Source organism: Dreissena polymorpha, chromosome 3 (genome assembly GCF_020536995.1).
Source record: "Dreissena polymorpha isolate Duluth1 chromosome 3, UMN_Dpol_1.0, whole genome shotgun sequence".
NCBI classification, from domain to species: Eukaryota; Metazoa; Mollusca; class Bivalvia; order Myida; family Dreissenidae; genus Dreissena; species Dreissena polymorpha.
The window spans coordinates 31,828,701-31,845,688 of record NC_068357.1 but is presented as its reverse complement, the minus strand read 5'-3'; the positions used below and the strand labels follow the sequence as shown (position 1 = coordinate 31,845,688).

At 34.6% G+C, this 16,988-nt stretch overlaps 1 long non-coding RNA gene across 1 annotated transcript; it reads left to right on the top strand.

The window, feature by feature from the left end:
* Window positions 1-2,795: 2,795 nt before the first annotated feature.
* LOC127874008 (uncharacterized) lies at window positions 2,796-13,081 on the top strand. Its single transcript, XR_008046494.1, has 4 exons — window positions 2,796-2,952; window positions 8,451-8,619; window positions 12,439-12,508; window positions 12,857-13,081. It is a non-coding gene; the product is annotated as an uncharacterized LOC127874008 (long non-coding RNA).
* The last annotated feature ends 3,907 nt before the right edge of the window (window positions 13,082-16,988 follow it).

Sequence of the window (16,988 nt, the reverse complement as noted above, 5' to 3'; positions counted from 1 at the left end):
ATTATAAATGGTTATATTTCATGCATATTTATACTACCTTGTGTTTATTATGAGGTATTAATGTCCAAAATTGGATATATATCGGCAATATACCGACCGAATGCATTTCATGTGAAGACCGAAAAGCACAATTTTTCTCGCTATATATATGAATATTTGCGTTTCTATTGTGTGTAAACGGTTTATATTAGTTATAAATGTTTATATTTCATGCATATTTATACTACCTTGTGTTTATTATGAGGTATTAATGCCCAAAATGGGATAAATATCGGCAATAAACCGACCGAAAAGCACTTCACGTGAAGACCGAAAAGCACTCCCGCGACAGCAGAGAATCACCGAAAAGCACTCAATTTCTCTATATATACACGAAACTAAGCTATAAGTGCCGTTTATAATGGATTGAAAAGATGTACATATTTATTTAGTCAATAATGACTTCATTAAATAATGATTTAAGTTTAAATATAAAGCTCATTACTATTTTGTGGCCACCGAAAAGCACTCCCGCGACAGCACAGAATCACCGAAAAGCACTCAATTTCTCTATATATACAAGAAACTAAGCTATAAGTGCCGTTTATAATGGATTGAAAAGATGTACATATTTATTTAGTCAATAATGACTTCATTAAATAATAATTTAAGTTTAAATATAAAGCTTATTACTATTTTGTGGCCACCGAAAAGCACTCCCGCGACAGCACAGAATCACCGAAAAGCACTCAATTTCTCTATATATACACGAAACTAAGCTATAAGTGCCGTTTATAATGGATTGAAAAGATGTACATATTTATTTAGTCAATAATGACTTCATTAAATAATGATTTAAGTTTAAATATAAAGCTCATTACTATTTTGTGGCCACCGAAAAGCACTCCCGCGACAGCACAGAATCACCGAAAAGCACTCAATTTCTCTATATATACACGAAACTAAGCTAAAAGTGCCGTTTATAATGGATTGAAAAGATGTACATATTTATTTAGTCAATTATGACTTCGTTAAATATTGATTTAAGTTTAAAGATAAAGCACAAGCACTCAATTTCTCTCTTTATTTAATATAGTCAATGATGACTTCGTTTAATATTGATTTAAGTTTAAAAATAAAGCACTATATATATGAGGCGCGTTCTGAGAAAAATGGGCTTAATGCATGTGCGTACAGTGTCGTCCCAGATTAGCCTGTGCAGTCCGTACTGCTAATCAGGGACGACACTTTTCGCCCAAACTTGATTTTCGGTGAGGAGTGACTTCCTTGAAACTAAAAATACCATAAAAGCGGAAAGTGTCGTCCCTGATTAGCCTGTGCGGACTGCGTAGGCTAATCTGGGATGACATTTTACGAACATGCATTAAGCCCCTTTTTATTCCCAGAACACGATTCATATATACATGAGGTAGTTTGCCAACATAATGAATATGTTGCCCAGCTCTTGCCACGTGGAGGCCACCTCTTGTAAGAGCCAAATTTTGAAAAAAAGGCCGAAATAATCCCAAATATTTATGCAAGAAATAAAAAAAAACGGAAATAGTCCCATTTGTATAAACAAGAAATTAAATATTTGCAGCTGTTTGTAATGAAATAAAACTGCACAGCTTAAGATAAGCTTGTCTGTAAATGATTATGTTACCCTCAATTTCAAATCAGATTATGATTATAGAAAGTAATGATATGTAAAAAAAAATCCAGGACATACACCGGCATATGGGACGCAATGTGTTTATAAATATATGGTACATAATAACTAATAAGTGGTACATAATATAAAAACATAGAATAAAAAATTGATAAACTATATATACAACTATGTTACATATACATATGCAAAGAAGGTAGTAAAGTTAGAATAAAAGATAGATTAAACAAAATAAAAAAAGATACAACTATGTTACATAGACATATGAAAAGAAGGTAGTAAAATTAGAATAAAAGATAGAAAGTTAGAATTAAAAAAAATGAAACAAATATATATACAACAATGTTACATATACATATGCAAAGAAGGTAGTAACGTTAGAGTAAAAGATATAAATATAAAAATAAAAAGTTTCACGTCAATTAGAAATACTTAAAACATATACATCAATTTACGTATAAGATGATAAACACCATGAAGTGCTTTTCGGTTGGTACATTGCCGATATATTTATAACTTGCTACCAGTTGTTTATAAAAAATATATATTATATTCGATATTTAACATGACTGTCTCAGTCCTCTAAACCGAAATGATCCGTAAAATAAAATAGTGTTATTATGAGGTATTAATGCCCAAAATTGGATAAATATCGGCAATATACCGACCGAAAAGCACTTCATGTGAAGACCGAAAAGCACTCAATTTCTCGCTATATATATGAATATTTGCGTTTCTATTGTGTGTAAACGGATTAAATTAGTTATAAATGGTTATATTTCATGCATATTTATACTACCTTGTGTTTATTATGAGGTATTAATGCCAAAAATTGGATAAATATCGGCAATATACCGACCGAAAAGCACTTCATGTGAAGACCGAAAAGCACTCAATTTCTCGCTATATATATGAATATTTGCGTTTCTATTGTGTGTAAACGGATTAAATTAGTTATAAATGGTTATATTTCATGCATATTTATACTACCTTGTGTTTATTATGAGGTATTTATGCCCAAAATTGGAAAGAATACGTAAAAAAGAATGGAAAAGCGTATAATTGTATCGTTGCTAAGCGCCCAATACCTAACACCTAACGCAATACATAATAATCATTTTTATCCTATATATTCCCTTAGTATCGGGAGCTACCGCCCCCAAACCCCCGCTTTGTCGATAGTGGTAAACAACTGCGTACCGGTAGAGTGCAATCTAGCCTAAAAAACAACAACAACACGCAATGGATCCGACGATGAGCGGAAAGTGTTGAATAATTGTGAATTATGAGAAAGGTAGTTTACGGTAAGCAGTGTTCCTAGTTTCTTTCAACGGCCTTTTGATTATTATACCATGAGTCGATGTACGGTACCCTGTTTTTTCCAGTAATTTCCCTTGTTTACTGGAAAATGGGCGGGTCCGGGGTCTGCTGCGTTGCATTCCTGTAGTCTTTATACTATATAGGGGTATAATTTTTTTTATTTAGCCATTAGATTAGCTATATTGATAGAATTTCAAACTCCTGTGCTTGAAGTAAATAGGTAAATAGGTACATGTAAGCTGGCAGAAATTGTAAAATATTGGAATGTACTACAAAGAAACGAAATTCTATACCATGGATGGCTAACAACTAGATGAAAGTTCTGGTGATGTTTAGATTATATACATTCACTTGAGAAAATATGCCAATTGATTTATATAGTCACATAATGTCACCAGTACGAACAACTTCACAGTCCATGAGAAAAGGTAAGTGTTACTGTCACACCTGGGGTGTATCAGTATTAACCAAGGTTAGTGTGTTAATACGCGTTCCAAAAAGCACACAAATCATACATTCATTTCTCTCAAAATATTGTCTTGAAACAAACAACCTTATGTAATTAAGTGCAATTTTACTAATATTGAATAGAATGTCAATGTTAAATAATCTTTAAAGGGTCTATGGAAACGAAAATATAGATTCCTATTTTAATTTTTTTTTTTTTAAATAATATTATTGGGTTATACTAATACATATTCGATCAATAAACCGAAATTAATAAAAAGCATTGAGTTTAATTAGATAAAAATGAATTATAATAATGTTTGAAAAAAATAAAACCTGAAGTAGGGGTCAAACTCAGTACTTAGGTGTAATAAGAGTAAATAATACCAGACAGCACCTAAACCAACTGAGCTGTTTTGCTTATTACAAATCAGATGCAATTTCTTGACCACTCACTGTCAATACTTTTATTGAACAATATTGTATAAATCTTTTTCTTGCACTGACAGCGCGATCTGTAAAAAATACCCAAAAGGGGAGTTCAACAATATCTGAAGATAGATAGATAGTGATATTGAACATTCAAACTTAGACTTACATGAAATTCTCAATTTCTGATTTAAGAAAACAACTTTTGGGAACCCTCAAAGGGTCATAGACCCTTAAACAATAAGATGCACACAATCTGCATCTGGAATAAGGGCATAAAAGCGATACTGACTAAAACACAAAAAACACTTTAACGCATACACCAAGATTACATGTCACAGTAGCAGCAGCACTGATTAAAACGCAAATAGATCTAGAAATGTGTCCAGAGGACAGGGTAGTAGAAGTAGTAGCAGCAGCAGCAGCAGCAGAAGCAGTAGCAGCAGTAGCAGTGGTAGTAATAGTAGTAGTAGTAGTAGTAGTAGTAGTAGTAGTAGTAGTAGTAGTAGTAGTAGTAAAAGTAGTAGTAGTGGTAGTATTAGAAGTAGTAGTAGTAGTAGTAGTAGTAGTAGTAGTAGTAGTAGTAGTAGTGGTAGTAGTAGTAGAAGTAGTATTAGTAGTAGTAGTAGTAGTAGTAGTAGTAGTAGTAATAGTAGTAGTAGTAGTAGAAGTAGTAGTTGTAGTAGTAGTAGTAGTAGAAGTAGTAGTAGTAGTAGTAGTAGTAGTAGTAGAAATAGTAGTAGTGGTAGTAGTAGAAATAGTAGTAGAAGCAGGAGCAGTTGCAGTTTCAGCAGCAGCAGTAGCAGCAGTGGCAGTAACAGTAGCAGTAGTAGTAGTTGTTATTGATTTTGTTGTTGTTGTTGCTGCTGCTGCTTTTGTTGCTGTAAGTGTAGGAGCAGCAGCAGAAGAAGTAATAGCAAGAGTAGTAGTAGTCTGAGCCCAGTGCAGTTCTGATTTTCACATGCTTCACATTCAAATGGCCAATATTTATTTTTTTGTTTTACCCGACTTGGACAAAAGAATAAAATACATTCTTTTGGTTAATTATGTTTCCATTAGGGATTGGAAAATGTGGTAGCGACTGTGGACGATTTAACAGGCAGATCAAGTTTAAGACAGTTATGCAGATGCGTATTAATTCCGAACACCAACTAAGGTTATTTTCAAACATGTTATGGTTTTGAAAAATTCATTAACGAACACGAACTATATTACGAAATTAATTTACCCAAACAATTATTATGAATTATTTAATTACGAAAAAGACAATAACGAAATAACGTCGCAATTTTAGCTTATCTTTAGCTTATTAAAATCAAGACAAAAGATATTGACCCAGAATCAAAGTAACACAGCTCATGTGATTAGCGAATGACGTTATCAAGGGCCGATTTTCAGAACACTAGCTTTAGTTTCAGGAAAAGCGGTGAAAGGTACTTAAAGATAGTCATGAAGTCGTTATGCCACTTTAAGTACAGATGTGTTACGAGCGGCACTCTTAATTAAGCTGTAAGTGTGCTTTCCTATCTGAATTGCAGTTTCCATTTTGTACTTGGTAATGTTATCGACTGCAAAAGAAATCGTCCAAAAACTAGCCCAACAACCCATGGAAACAAAGGGAACAAGTAGTAAACATGTTTCAAGCCAGCAGGTGCAGACTTCTGAAACACTCTTAAGTCTGTAATAACCATGAACCTTTCATATCATGATCTAGCAACATGTTTAAGTGATGATTGAGTTATTAGCTCGTAACAATTAAAATGTAGTATCAATATGTTGCTAAAATGAAGAACACGTGCACGACTAAAAGCTAAAAGATTATTTAAATTGACTAATCATTAAGGTTTCCGCATTTGATTAATTAGTATATTTTAAGTTTAAACGGATTGTGCATAAGTCATTATGTTAAGACAAATTGAGTATTTAATGTAAATTATTTTACAGATTACCACATAACATAATATAAATATAGTTTTCATAATGATTTTTTTTAGTTGATTGATTAAATAAGGTGGCTGCTTTATCTAGTTAATCTCATGAGAGTTGGTATATCGGGGAGTCACATTACCTTGTGCCCTTTAAATGTGACATGTATGACCTTTACAATCTTTTTGTTTTGAAGGGGCGGACTAACGTAGAATATATCCTATAATTTGATTGCTTAGGCACATGGAAATTGAGAAATTGTATAACGTAGTGTTCCAAATATGGTAGCTCTTTTAACTACAGCTTCTTAGAAGAGATTGTTAAGAACTACCAATCAAAGGCCAGTAATAATGTGCGCTAAGTTAATTGTATTAATGATTACATGATTGCAATCGAGTCATTCATTGGATGAAATAAATGGTTAATTTCTAAATATGTGTTAGTAAATTTTTTTAATGAAATTTACAAAAAATGAAAATATGTTAACAAGTTTATTTGAATAAGTTTTAATACATATATTAACGTGTAGATCTAAGAGATGGTTTTAAGATACATGCCCTGATAATATGTACAAGTTGTTTTGAAATTATCCTTAGCGCTCGATCATAAGATTTAATTTATTCTGTAACCGCTTCAAACTGACAAAGATTAAGAGTTAATAGTGGTCTTAGGAATCTGATTTGCTTGCCCGATCCGTTTTTCTCATAGACCCAAACACACGATTAATTGTATGTTGTATTCAAGTAAGGCCAATATAATGCGGATATTTTTTTAAAGTTACACTTCTCTCCGCATTTATAAATTATATCATAGAGCATAACGTGGTATCAAAGTACAATTCGTATGCACACTGTATAAATAACGAACGTGTAAAAAACATGCTAAATTTGTCTCGACAAGATGATTTTTAGCTCATCTATTTTTTGAAAAAAAATTATGAGCTATTGTCATCACCTTGGCGTCGGCGTCAGCGTCTGCGTCGGCGTTGGCGTCGGCGTCCGGTTAAGTTTTGCGTTTAGGTCCACTTTTCTCAGAAAGTATCAATGCTATTGCATTCAAACTTGGTACACTTACTTACTATCACGAGGGGACTGGGCAGGCAAAGTTAGATAACTCTGGCGTGCATTTTGACAGAATTATGTGCCCTTTTTATACTTAGAAAATTGAAAATTTTGGTTAAGTTTTGTGTTTAGGTCCATTTTATTCCTTAAGTATCAAAGCTATTGCTTTCATACTTGCAACACTTACTAACTATCATAAGGGGACTGTGCAGGCAAAGTAATGTAACTCTGACTGGCATTTTGACAGAATTATGTGCCCTTTTCATACTTAGAAAATTGAAAATATTGGTTAAGTTTTGTGTTTAGGACCACTTTATTCCTACAGTATCAAAGCTATTGCTTTCATACTTGCAACACTTATTAACTATCATAAGGGGACTGTGCAGGAAAAGTTATGTAACTCTGACTGGCATTTGGACGGAATTATGGGCCCTTTATACTTAGAAAATTGAAAATTTGGTTAAGTTTTGTGTTTTGGTCCACTTTACCCCTAAAGTATCATAGATATTGCTTTCATACTTGGAACACTCGCAAACTATCATAAGGGTACAGTAAAAGGACAAGTTGCATAACTCTGGTTGTCATTTTTACGGAATTATGGCCCTTTTTTGACTTAGTAACTTTGAATATATGGCTAAATTTTGTGTTTCGATCCACTTTACTTCTTAAGTATCAAGGCTATTGCTTTCAAACTTCAAATACTTTCATGATATCATGAGGTAACTGTACATGGCAAGTTGAATTTTACCTTGACCTTTGAATGACCTTGACTCTCAAGGTCAAATTATTAAATTTTGCTAAAATTGCCATAACTTCTTTATTTATGATTAGATTTGATTGATACTTTGACAAAACTACTCTTACCTGACATACCACAATAGACTCCACCCAAACCATCCCGTGTGCCCTCCCCCCCCCTCCCTCCCCCCCCAATTTTTTTTTTTTAAAGATCATCTCACAAATGACCACCACACCCTCACACTATACCCCCCCCCCACCACACCCCCAAATTTTTTTTTGAAAAGGTGAACAAACACAAATATTTATTTTTATTATTTTATGTTTGAAATACCGTCCAACCATCGCACCAAAGAATCCACCCCCCCTCCCCCCACCCGAATCCCCCCCGCTAATTTTTTTTTTTTAAGATCATCTCACAAATTACCACCACACCCGCACACTATACCCCCCCCCCCCCATCCCACCCCCTCCCAATTTTTTATTTTTTTTGAAACGGTTAAAAAACACAAATATTTATTTTTATTATTTTATGTTTGAAATAACGTTCAACCATCGCACCCAAGAATCCCCCCCCCACTCCCCCCCCACCCCCCCCCCCCGAATTTTTTTTTTCGTTTTTTTTTCGCATTTTTGGAAGATAATGTAATAAATTCCACACCCCCACACTATACACCCCTCTTCACTCCACCCCTCCCTCCTTTGTGATTGAAAATGAGAGTCCCTTCATCTTTAAAAAGAAAATAGATGAGCGGTCTGCACCCGCAAGGCGGTGCTCTTGTTTTTACACTGGTACAATATGTATTTCGAATTCACATACAGGGCCCCTAGTGGTTTCAGTTCAATAAACGACTCGGGCAATGTTTCTATTTGTATTGAAGAGCTAAGATGCGACGCATTGAATCCTCCGTCTAATGGTAAACGTTAAGATGATAACTACCATATCGGATCCTATGCAATGTTTGCTTGCAACCCCGGTTACGACCTTCAAGGACCGAGCAGGCTATTGTGCAGAGTGGACGGCGAATGAAATCCGCTGGAACCCCCACGGTGATTTTAATGGAAAGGCATATGTATTTCTGTCAGGAAAATATAAATTCTGCCCTACCACTACCACTACTGCTACTTCTGCTACTACTACTACCACTACTTCTACCAGTAATACTACCTACTACTCTTACTACTACTCTTACTACTACTACTACTCTTACTACTTTGATTTGATTTGATTTGATTTGATTTGACCACTAATACCACCACTACTACTACTACTACTACTACTACTACTATTACTACTACTACTACTACTACTACTACTACTACTACTACTACTACTACTACTACTACTACTACTATAACTACTACTACTACTACCACTACTACTACCACTACTACCACTAAAATGTTATGAATAAACTGTTTTATAAACCCTCGCGAAGCACTAATGATTTTGTATGAAGTCATCGATGAGGAGATGTCAACGTGTCATTGGAGACATGGGGCAGGTGGGATGGAACATCAAATAACAACGAACGCAGTTTTTAAGTTTAGTTATTATGAATTGATCCAAAATAATGTAATGAATGTGGTATCCGCCTAGCAATCGGGAGTTTGCGGGTTCGATCATTTTTGGGGGAGTGTTCTCATGATCTCTTTCATAGATACCCAGTGTTGGTTCTTCTTTGTCCGGGTACCTGACCACCACCCGTAATGCTGTCCGTTTTGAGAACGGAAAATCCCAGGACGTGAAGTTTGTGAACAACAGAGAAGATTTGGTTCGATATCTGCCGATCCAAAACCGATCATATCAATTACAAAGTGATTGAATCCATTAAGAATGGTATGTTCTGCTCTTACAAATATGTACCCCAGTTCAAGTTCTTTACGGCACCTAAGGTTATCATGAACTCTGAACCCAACTACTACAAGGTATCCCGTGACCGGTACCAACTGTACGTTGTTGATCCTTGCTACGATTACGAACGTCTAATGGCTGAGATGGGACAACGTTAACTGCGCAGTGTCAAACTACCATTAGGTAAATAATTTGGTTTAATAATGCATCTGTTATACTCTAGTCCTAATAGTTTTAAATTACCCGCACCACTTATAAGACCGCAAGGGAGCTAAATCCTGTACTTACTTTTACATGCACACTCTCTATACGTAAAGAAGGAACCGTTTAAACCTTCGTTTTATTGCGCATAAAAACAACTCACTCGAAAAAAATCTCGCGTAGGACCTTTTTTTAAATATTAGGCCTTCTTTGCCTATATAGTTTATACATGTGCTTCTATTCAAAGTAAATCTATCCCGTAGTTGTTTTCCATATTTTTTAAGTATATTTACTTTTATTTCCTTCAGAACGGATGTTAGACCCCCAAGAACGGATGCGTACTTCAACTCCTCAAGTTCCTACTTCAATTTCCTTCAGAACGGATGCGGTCCCACTAAAATCCGCCAGACGGAACCCGAGATACTTAGAAACCGCCACAACAAATGTTTCCACTTGCGATACTTGACTTTGGCTAAAGTAGTACTACTTCTACTCCTACTTCTATTGTTACTGCTACTACTACTACTGCTACTACTACTACTACTACTACTACTACTACTACTAATACTACTTCTTCTAATACTACTACTCCTACTCCTACTACTACTACTACTACTACTATTTTTTTGAAGATCTGCAGGGTTCCTTTGCGCAGGTCCGGAGGTCTTATTATCAAAGCTATTTCCCCAGTGCCGCATTTGACTTCTCTATTGTTTGATTTAAAAAGGGAGCTAATGCATTTCATAGCTCTCCCTTCAACCCTTGTTTATTTAGGAACACATATATTAACGCATCGATTCTCACAGTAATTTCAATTATAAGTATTACAAGATAGATTATGGCCTTTAACTGTTTTTGTTTTAAATAAATGTGTGTGTCTCAGGATGTTAAATTACAGAACTTAACATAATACTGTAACCTGTTTTTTAAAACTTAAGCCATGTGCAGTGGTATTGACTTTATAAACGTGACACGTTTTCCGTATTATATGTGGTACACCAAACTGAATTTCGGTTGGGATATTACTTTCTTTCATCTAATTAAATTGGTTTGTATTGCAACATCCTAAAATGGGACTTGATAAATATGCAGCACGTACGTGAGTTCACTTCTTATCTATGTCGCATGCGACTTTTCTTTTAGCCAATGAAAAAAGAGGTTGAATTTCATACAAGCTCACAAATGCACACAGAGAGACACATATATTTCCACGCTTCATTATAAATATTCAGTATTGTATTCATAAAAAAGTATCGTTTCTTTAATGGTTCTGCGACTGCACTTGTTTTCTGTACGGCTTTGTTAATGTATTGAACATCAAAAAATAGTATAATTCATAAATATATAAATGATGTTATTCCCATTTTATGTACACTAACACGATGTTTCGTACTTTATATTTATAGAATCTGTAGTATAACGTATTTAGTTATATTTCAACAACGTTAAATGGTTTGCTATTTCAATCGTATAAGTGTATATTAAACCAAAATGAATCATTCTTTACTTAAGATAAGCGACATTTAACATGCGACTATTTCTTCAGGAATTAAACTGTATTCTACATTTGTATTTCCCATAAACGCGCGCAAACTATATTCATTTATCACATGTATTTTGTAAATACAATCTGAAAGCACATATATTCTAAAAAGTTCTCATATATTTGTTTTTGAAATGTATTATTTGGGTACCAGTGTCAAAATGTGTTCTGTATTTTGCATGGGATTCCAAACTCTGAGTGTTGAAGGCTATAATTAGCCTGTTATCACTATAGCTGCACCGAATTAAGCATATTTATTAGCACTTAAATATTATCAAAAACGTCTTATACATATAAATAAACAAACCGTTTTTGCCTTATTATTACTTATAACATGACGAAACACGGGATCGCCTATAGTGCATGTTCCTAATACTTCCCAACACGTGATGATTGAATACATATGCCTTTTATATTTCGCGTTTCGTCTAAATGAATATTATTTTCATTTCGTTTTAATGTAATAGCAATAAGTCCTGTGCCCAGCCTTTAATATCTCGTTGAGTAAATGCATTTTTGAGCATCATCCAAACATTTTATGCCTTACATATACTTTTTATAGACAAATACTTTGAATGGTTTAGCGTGGATATCCAACGTGGGTATAATAATTGCGTTATATATATAAATTAATATGAACTTATAAGTAGCTATAACATTGTTTAACTAGTGTCCACAAAACCAATAATAATATAAGCATAACGCAGTCACACAAAAACGCATTATCCGAGTTTTAAGTATTCTATTTCATGCACTATTTCAATTTTAATTTTGTTTCAAAATAAGAAAGCCACATTATTTTATGAGACAATGTCTCCAGCTAATGTATTACTTAAGTACAGAAAGGTGAAAACTACTAGCATTTATGTTCCTTAAATTGTGCAAACCGATTCGGGAGGTTTGGAGGTCTTTGGTTCTCAGCTATAAACTCCCAATTCCCCATTCGACCTTCTTTTGTCCACATGATGAATGAATTATTCATTAAGTATATTGAACAAATAAGCTAGTAAAGCCTTCAAGGATAAAGATTCCTTCACAATAAACATCCTTGTGTTCTCTGACCAAATGACGGTTTTTGTCAAACAGATTCCTGCCATCATCAGAAAAGCAGCGACAAAACCTCCACTCTGTCGCTTCTTTTGTTAAATTTGGAAGAGTTTATAAATCATCACTTATAGTATCTGTCCTAAAAAAAGACGGAGTTCACTTCAGGTGATATGAAGTTCTTGAGCCGTCACTGTTTACTTATATGTTTATTTTTCTGTTCTAGGTATTTAGATACTAGTATGATAGATGTTGATGTACAGTCGAATTATATACGGATAACAACAAAGGGAAAGGTGATTGATACACTGAAAATAAGGACATATCTATTATAATTGTCAGAAATGTATAGCAAGCCGACCAAATCGTTTCCAATTGAAAGAAAAACGGATTTACTGTAAATATTTGTAAATAATAGTCATTTTTATTTTTTTTGTTTCTGTATATTAAGTTTGGATTTGAATTTTTTTTTCAAAAGTTTAATACAACAAACACGCATACAAGCATGTTACATACAGATTATTTCTTGTATATGTACTTGATGGGTATATACATTCATATACAATTGATGTAGTTTTATATTTCAAAAACTTATTTTAAATAAAATATTGGAAAATGAGTTAATAAATGCATTTTTATTACAGACCTTCCAGTTGTGTTTAGAACAGGAGGTGAACGCTGATCCAAGCTCTTGTCAAAGATCCCTTATCACAGGACACTTGCTTGTTACCATGCCAAAGGTTTGATTTATGTTGTTAACGATATTGTTATCTTCTTAACTGTAATACTTAATCACGTTGTTTAAATTTTGTTAGTAATATTATAAAAAAGCATTGCAGTCACAATTAATTGATTTGCATTAAGAAACACTTTTCATACCAATATGAATATTTTATTATTATAACATTTTAACGTATTGAATAAATAAGGAATACAACATAACTGTGATGTTCCGATTTGTATAGCATGAGTTGATTGTGTCACGCTTTACTTTTCTTTGAGTCGCGGGTCGTGTGGAATTCTAGTTCGCATAATCTACGATTGCGAATTTGCGATACAACCAACCAGGTCGCAACACCCATGTAGAGCGTTGGATGCCATTTATTCAATAAATTCATACTATAAAAAAGAAAACAGCAAGACACCAACGAAACAAATTATATATGATATAAAATATGAAATATGAAAATTGCATTATGTAGATCTAAACGAACATGGATGCCTGCCAGGATGTTATTGTTACGTACATTTATGAAGTCATTAAATTATTTTTATTTCAAGCGAGTGAATATGGACAATAATCTTTGAGTGTACAATATGGACTTTCAATCTTGCCTTTTTTATCTATACAAAATACGTACGAGTCCGGTTATCAATTGGTTTATAACACATACATTTACTTAACTGCGCGGTTAATATAAAGCATTTGAATAGTCAAATATATTATTGTGTTTGAACGTATGTGTCAATATATCAAACACCTTTAATATTTCATGCACCGTATTGAAACAATCCTTTTTATTTTACTATATTTATATGTCTACAATTTTAACTATGGACTTTTAAAGACATATATACTCGTCGAAAGTGTACATGTAGAATCTATGTTGACATCGACATCATTTTGTCAGGAGCAATCGCCGCCATATTGGATTTTGATCATTTTCTTTCTAAAATATAATGAATTATATTCAAGTAAAATCTTCTTTTCACGGTCGTAATGTGTTACAATTCGCATGCTGCGTAAAATTGAATCGAGGCATATGGTGATATTTTTACTAGTTTTACAGTTTGTGTGTGAATTTTTTAAAGACTATTTTGCGTACCAGAACAAATACATTGATATCACTACGCATGGTTACATTCGTTAGATTTTAAGCGATTTTTAAGAATTCATTAAAATAAGTGTTAGGCTAAGGTTATTAGATCTAGTTATGTTAAATGTCACGTTGAAAAAAATCAAATGCGATAAATAGAATACTAGGATTAGCGTTGAATACAGAGACGTTTATGTTGCTCGGCTTGAACACCGAAAGCACTCGCCAAGGCTCGCGCTCCCGGCGTTCTAAGCCTCGCAACATAAACTTCTCTGTATTCAACGCTAACCTATTATTCTCTATATTCAATGATCATTTTTAGCTCAGCAGTTTTCGGAGAAAACCCGAGGTATTGTCATAGCCAGCTCGGCGTCCGCCGTGCTAAAACCTTGACATTTTCCTCTAACATCAAAGTGCTTCCACCTACAACTTTGAAACTTCATATGTAGATGCACCTTGATGATTTTTACACGCCACACCCGTTTTTTGGTCACTAGGTCAAATGTCAAGGTCACTGTGACCTCTAAAAAAAAATAAAAAAAATTCTGACAAGCTTTCACAGCCGAGCGTGGCACCCGTTATGCGTTGCTCTTGTTAATGTTATGCTTTCCGTTTTTTGTAATTGAAATATCTTTTCTAGTTTAGAAACTACAAAAATATTACAGTGATAGAAAATTCTCCATTGCACTTATTACCTGTGCCTAATAGTGTACATGTTTATTTTCCGTTTTAAAACAATCTCATACGAATATGTTACCACGGGCTAGGGGGAAGGTGGAGCCTTCCAATAAGCTGATTTAGTAATTATTGGATTTCATGGTCATTAATATGCATGCACAAGCGTTAGTTATAAATTCCTTATACGGTACTACAGTGGTTAGTGCATAACAATATTGTTAATCAGGCACGACAATTTCCACTTTTTATGCCCCCCTTCGAAGAAGAGGGGGTATATTGCTTTGCTCATGTCGGTCTGTCGGTCGGTCGGTCGGTCTGTCCGTCCACCAGGTGGTTGTCATACGATAACTCAAGAACGCTTGGGCCTAGGATCATGAAACTTCATAGGTACATTGATCATGACTCGCAGATGACCCCTATTGATTTTGAGGTCACTAGGTCAAAGGTCAAGGTCACGGTGACTCAAAATAGTAAAGTGGTTTTTTGAATGATAATTCAAGAATGCATACGCGGCCAACAGGGCACACTCTGAACAATATTACTGAAGCAACTGGTCTGTAATCCTAAATCTATAATTATCAGTCCAATGAAACATCATCCTTTTAGTAAAAAACAGTGGATCAGTAAAAATATTATCAGAATATGAGATTTTTTGTATATTTCGTATATTAAATATTGTGTTAATGTTTAATATTGTTGATTAATATAAATATAAGCAGGACAGGGGAGGTAATACACTACAGGGGAAACAAATGCAATAAGTTTAAATTTATTGTTACAGATTTGCCTCCCTTGTAATATATTTAAATTTTACCAAATGTAAGGCTAACTGCATTTTTGTAATGCATACTACTACTACTACTACTACTACTACTACTACTACTACTGCTACTGCTGCTGCTGTTGCTGCTGCTGCTGCTGCTACTACTACTACGACTACTACTCACTAGACGCGAAGAACGACGGAGACGACGACGACGACGACGACGAGGCGGCGACGACGACGGCGACGGACGACGACGACGACGACGACGACGACGACGACGACGACTAACGACGACTACGACGACGACGACGACGACGACGACACGACGACGACGACGACGACGACGACGACGACGACGACGACGGGACGACGCCGCGACGACGACTACGACGAGACGACGACGACGACGACTACGACACGACTACGACGACGTCTACGACGACGACGACACGGCGACGACATGCTGCTGCACCACCACCACCACCACCTACTACATACTATCTATCTAATACTACTACTACGACTACTACTACTACTACTACTACTACTACTACTACTATACTACTACTACTACTACTACTACCTACTACTACACTTAATACACTAACTTACTACTACTACTACTACTACTCTTCTACTACTGCTACTACTACTACTACTACTACTACTAGTTCACATTACTGTATTCCATGGAAGATCCCTTTCTGTATTCTGTATACAATTTTGCTTTTGATGTGTACAAACCTTAAATGCATAATTGTTACTGGAAGTCTATTGCAAAATAACTAATATTTCATATAACTTTATTCAATTGGAGACCCCTGTCTGTATTATTGTCCCCTACCGGTTTCACAGGAGGGTTTGCGCTCTGTGTGTCCGTGAGTCCGTGAGTCTGCGAGTCTGTCACACTTTTCTGGATCCTGCGATAACTTTTAAAGTTCTTAATATTTTTTCATGAAACTTGAAACCTGGAGAGATGGCAATAAGTACGTTATGCACGTCATTTCATTTTGTTCCTACGCCAAAAATATAAACAAAATAAAATAATATTTCTGACAATGGTGGAGCCGGTAGGGGACATATATTGCCTGCAATAGTCTTGTTTTAAATTTGGCATGTGCTGTTTACAAACCTTTAATGCTTTTAAATAAAATGTAAGTAGAATTTCAAAATGTAAAGTAGTTTTAATACTTAAATGCCATCTGACATTTATCCACCAAAACAAATAAATCATTCATATTACAATAATATTATTGAGGAGAGGGTAATTCTTCATACTCATGTTTGGTCACAATGAAAAGAAAATCAACATTTTATGCATATGAATGTTTCACAGTTGTCTGTTGATTTTTTTCCAGACCTTTACTCTTTCAGCGATGGAACCGAATTTTGAAGGCCTTTGCAAACAGTTTCGATCCAGATGAGAAGCCACAGAATGTGGCGTCTCATCAGGATCCAAACTGTTTGCTATTCTGATAGTATTCTTTGAAAAAAATTGAAGAGAATGCTAATTTT